The 5,793-nt window shown below is 37.9% G+C and overlaps 1 protein-coding gene across 1 annotated transcript in view; it reads right to left on the bottom strand.

Moving 5' to 3' along the window:
• The window catches only part of LOC101864191, a gene marked incomplete at its 3' end in the record, with an annotated part of 23,204 nt that extends 18,741 nt beyond the window's left edge, over positions 1 to 4,463 (bottom strand). The window contains 1 exon segment of the mRNA XM_013090052.2: positions 4,325 to 4,463.
• Between the last annotated feature and the right edge of the window lie 1,330 nt (positions 4,464 to 5,793).

Genomic DNA, 5,793 nt, shown 5'->3' with positions numbered 1-5,793 from the left:
TTTGAGTAAAAAAAAAGCACACCGAACCTATAACGATACTTAAATTGCTGGGAAAAAGCAGAAAACGGGGGGAATGGAAAGAAGTATGATCTATCAGTGGCGCCTCTCTCTCTCTCTCTCTCTCTCTCTCTCTCTCTCTCTCTCTCTCTCTCTCTCTCTCTCTCTGTCAACCGAGCATTTATATAAAGAAGTATTGTAGGTTTACTACCTTTTCATAACAGTATTCAACAAACCAGACAGGTGCATTCGCAGTCTCTGCGTCAGCTGTGCCATTAGATTCCGACCCCGCCCTTCATTAACATAGGTTACTCATGAGTTAGAGGTATCTTTCTGATTAACAGTAAGAACCACTCTTCTGTATTTTAGCACCCCCCCCCCCCCATCCACTCCTTTGGGTCTCATACCACATCCATAGGCCATCTGCTCCTATATCTCTTAAGTATTTTGTCCAATTCCGAAATTATATGAAAATGTGTCACTAAAAGATTGGGGCATGTAGGACTACATATTAGTTGTGAGTATGGTATGGGTTTTATAAAACTTAACGCCCATTTAAGTCTTGGTACACGACAGCCAATTTTGTTATCCAAGTTTTCAGCATCACCAACTTCCCTATGCACTCCTATTAAACCTAGTATTCGCATAAGAAAAACTCTGAACAATAAACATAGTTCAATTGAGATGGATTTGCAGAAGTTTGGTTAATTTTTTTTACAACTAAAAGCAATCGAGCGATACCATGAGCAACTGAACTGACATGCCATACTAAGAGTTTTAGACGCTAGACTTCTGACAGAGAGAATTGAGCCAAGAATGAAAAGTCAAACGTACCGTAGTACATATTGATACCAATAAAGCTGAGAAATGGGGGTTCCGGCAAGAGAAAATGGACAATTTGTGAAGTGTCAAGTAATCTTTTATTTAGATCAAATCATTTAAAGTGGTAGTCTTGAATTGGCCCACTATGAAAGGCCATGTAAACCACTGTCATGAAAAGGAAAAAAAGAGATACAAGTTTCTCGTTTCAATAAAACTAAGAAAATTACACATCTGGATCATTCCTAACATATTTCTCAGGGGATAACTAGGGGATTATGGACAGTAACAGAGAGTACAAAAAGACAATGTGTGTGAATAAAGGTAAATGTTGGAGACTCATCTAGCCTAATCAAAAATAATTTCGGATCAACATTAAACACAATTTAGACCAATTTAGTTATAAATTCCAATAAAAACATGGTTTGAAAATAAATATTTTCAAATTTCAAAAACCACCAGAATATAATATATATACACAAGACAAAGGTAACAACTTCCTCTTAAAGCGCCCCATCTGAAACATACACATAGTCATGGTTCACACCTCATTTCTCTGCTCAGATGCTCTTTAAAAATCCCTCTATTAATTTGGTCTATCCTCGTCAATCATTTGCTCAAGTTTTCAAAATGTAAGTTCCTTGAACTTTCTTTTTGCTTTATAAGAACAATTATTCGACAGTGTAAACATGTTAAAGATCTAAAAATGTGTCGAATAAAGTGTCCTTAGAACTGCATTTTTGTCTCGTCCACCTACTTAAGTTACATTAATGAATGAGAATTTCCCCCATAGGCTTTTTCAGCAATCAGATTTAAAATCTCCTTCTTTCTGTGAATTTCTCTGCAGTTTCTTGACCAAAGCATACTGCATTAAAAAAAAACATTTTTCTTTGTTCCATCAAATCTGACCTAGGTCCATTTTAAAGGCCTTCGCACTGCATGCAAACAAAAGATCTGACCATTAATCATTAGCCTAGTGTAATATGACACGTACAATAGCCTGATTACTGGCTGTTGGCTATGATTTTGAGTGTGGAGGATCCGAGGATTCCATCAAATTGTGCCATAATAATTTTTATACACCCCACCCTCCAAAAGAAACATGGCTGCCCTCATTGATCATCGATCAAATCATAACGAATTTAAGGAGACTGGCAATTCATTTTCTCAACGTGTTAAAAATTAAATATAATTCTTACTTAAATTATATCATTTGGTCTCGACAGTTTTCTCAAAATCAAAGATTTTTGGGCTACAGGATGTCTCTCTGATTCTGTAGAATTTGTATTGGATGATAACTTCAGTCACTACAAGACTCTAATATCTCCATTTAACTTTAAAAAGAAACAATTTCCAGCAAGTAAGCAAATTAGTTTTTCTGGATCAGTCAGCAATATAGTATCGTCCCTTAAGTGGCCCAGTGCCTATCACTGTAACTATACTTTTATGGAAAATAGCTCGAGAGAAGAAATTTAGCAAGCAAGAGTTTAAGACAAGAAGTCCGAGAAGCAAACTTTTTTCAAGATCATGTGTAAAGTGTAAAAATTATTAAATTAATAGACTTAGTAGGCTTATTTATACACAGCACTCAAATTTCTATTCTGTCAACAACAACAAAATTGAGACAAATAGATTTTTTAATTTTAGGAGGCCAATAATTTTCATAAAAGATTTATGTATACCAGCAGTAGTATGAAGATGGTGAAGTTAACAAAATCATGTGTCATGGCACGGTGGAATCAGGCACTTGTCAATCTTTGGGCCTGTAGGGTTGTTGGCATCCCCTTAAAGCTTGTTCATTTGCCTTTAGAATTCACTTATCTTGAGTACATGATGTCAAGATATTACGTGATTGAAAGAGGTGGGGGTCGCCTGTATTCATCAGCTCTAGGTTAAAAATTAGACTAGAAAATGGCCGCCAAAGTTTGATATATATACAAGGGCTCTGAGTCGGTGGAAACTGACAATTTACATTTTTGTGCCTTTAATCAATGTTTTTCAAAATAATTTTCACACTGACATAATGAGTCATGGATATATACAAGGCACGGTGTCAAAAAACAAAATTTCAATACAAATTGCCAAACCAGCGGAAAAGTCAGTCTTTTTATTTCAAAGTGGCTATTCTCACCCGCCCGGAAGTTCTCGCAAGATCAACTCTTCCCCTCTTCTCTCTCTCTCTGTCTCTTTCTGAATACTGTCTATCGGTGTGGAAGATCAAATTGACCAAAACAAAGTTAAAAAATGATGTTAAAACACAAAAGTAAATTAATTTGGTTGTCTACAAAGATGCTACGGCTATTTAACTTTTCGAATCGAGCCGAACTACGCGGGTCGCCATTTTGTTTTGCCCGGAAATTATCGCGCTACTCCTCTCTCTCTTTCTCTCTCTCTCTCCACTGCCCACAGACAAAATTGTAGGCTTTTAGTAGGCTACAGTTGTAATGGAACGTTTGTTCACGGCTCAGAATTCTACAATTTTTCTGTTATCACAGTGTAGAATTCTGTGGTTTAGGGTGAACGCAAAATTTGGTGAACGCGCACCGGGTGAGAATAGCCTCAAGACTCGCCTGCACTATTCTCACTCCGGGTGAGAATAGAGGTGGCCTTTTATTTCACCATTATTTTGCCGAGCACCTGATTTTACCACTGTGCCTCACATATATATATATATCTTGTTACACTACAAAAAGGTGTCAACGTGTGTCTTCAGAATCAGAGGCCAAATTACTTGGATTCAACTGCACTGTAATTCAAGCTGATTGATTGGCATTTTGCCATGCATTGGACTTGGACAGGAAAGTCTTCTTTTACCAGAGCTATTCATTCACACCTCCCAAAAAATGGTCTAGATCTAGGCCTACACACTGGTTACATGACACAGTCTTAACTTCTTATTCTAAGGAACCAAAAACTAAGGACAGCAGTGCCCAGTAACCTCCTAAATGTAGACTTCTAGATTCTAGTTCAATTTCAGTGAATTAGGCCCACTGAATTGACAGTATCATGTAACAAGCCTGAAACGGAGAGTAGATCTAGATCTATATATAATAATGGCAATGGTAATGGACCACAGCAATGGATCAGAACATAAATTAGAGTAACACAGAGCCTGGACATGACATGACTCACTAAAACTAACTGCCATGACGACTGAAATTAATCATTTTATTTTACAAGTGTAACAAGTTCCAACAACAACGAGATCTAAATTTAAAGATCAGTCAGAACGTTTATCTAACAATCAATAAGATCTCTTTAAGCCAAAAGTAGTATCAGAAGGTCAAAGGAATGCCTGCAAAGGCACAGGTAAGCTGTAAATTTGACTCTCGAGACAAGAGACAAGAGTGTGAGTCATCACGGCCACGGCAAGCACAGCTCGATCTCGGTTCCCAAATTTTTTTTTCAGTTCTTCCACTGCTGTGACTATACTTTGAATCACGTACCATTTTTGAATGGAATGACAGTTAATCAGATCAAATAGAAATAAATGTCTATCTGTACCTACCTCAGTCTCGTAATTCCATATCAACAGAACAGAGCCCGGTTTCCGACCACAACAAGTAGCATCAGGAGGAACATTCAACATCCGTCAATGTTGTGGTTGGCTTTGGAGTTCTTTTTCTCTTTCTTGTTCTACGGGAAACTAGAAACTAAATACCGATACTAGCACACACCAAGCATCATAACAATTAATAAGAAAAGAGCTACTCAAGCAATCGACTGTCGAAAAAAAGAAAACAAATAATAACTCTAATACAACCATACACTTGTCTGTTTACTCTTATGAAAGCTTTGCTAATGCTAGATCTAGAATATAGAATCTATATATTTTCAAGAGCGAAATTGAAGTGTGCAGTCTATAGATTGCATGACGGAATCCGAGTCTGGTCGGAAAATTATGCTGGTTGACCAGTGCACACAATCTTCACACATTGATAGAAACTTCAGAAACAAAATAATTACAAAATTAAGATTGTTTTGAATGCTGTGTTGTTGTTGTTGTTTTTTATTCACTTAAAAGATAGATCTACCAGGTTTGGACTGAGCACAGTACCACAATCATTATGATCTGACCAGTTTCGACAGTTAGTTTCTTTTGAGGGATCAGTGCAACCGGAAGTGAATCCTGGATTTTCCTTTTCGCGACTTTCCTTTCCTGGCGACCAGAAAGCTAAAAATAAAATGTTTATTTATAAATCTGCGCGTGCTCTTAGAAAGGGAAAAAAAACCGCGGACATTCTTCTGCGCTCTTTGGAAATTGCCATTTTTAAAAAAGATAATTTGCCATGTAAACGTGAAGATTGTGGGGGTTTTTTTTGCTTTTTTTGGGCGGGGGGGGGGGGTTGCCCCCCTGATTGTGGGGGTTTCAGCAGCCCCCCCCCCCCAACCCTCACTGTTATGGCTAGTGCGCATTAATTAATACACAAGTAAACACGGTGGGTCCACCAAAGTTCAATCTGGCCAAAATAAATGTTTAATACAAAAAAGGCAGAAAAATATTACTGGCTAATGTGGCAGGGTTCACTTAGCCTGCATGGCCATTTTTGTCCTTAGCCATCACTTCTGTTTCTCATGTAAACAAACGGGAAGGCAATTTCCAAAGAGCCCCCATTCTTCTTTGACTTTTTCCCCGGAAGTGTCTACTATCGGTACCGTTAGAGAACGAATAAGCTGACTACATTCTCTAGGCCTAATGTTCAGTGCTTCCAATTTTCCGCCATTTTTTAGTTTCCTCCAGACCCTCATCCTGCTGGTCCGATGCCCGCCGCCTCTTTACTCACTTTCTTGGTTGTAAAAAAAAAAAAACTAGATCTAGATCTACATCTTGACCTATATATTATATCGCGTTGCCTTTCCTGAAACAGTGCTGTATATATATGAAGCTTAATCTCCTCGCTGTTGAAAGTTCTATGGCCGAATGGAAAGCGTGACGCTGCGTTTGAAGTTCTTCAATTATTTTATGAGCGCGGGAAC

Source organism: Aplysia californica, unplaced genomic scaffold (genome assembly GCF_000002075.1).
Source record: "Aplysia californica isolate F4 #8 unplaced genomic scaffold, AplCal3.0 scaffold01124, whole genome shotgun sequence".
Taxonomy (NCBI): Eukaryota; Metazoa; Mollusca; class Gastropoda; order Aplysiida; family Aplysiidae; genus Aplysia; species Aplysia californica.
The sequence above is the reverse complement of the archived record's forward strand: the minus strand, read 5'-3'. Positions and strand labels throughout refer to the sequence as shown.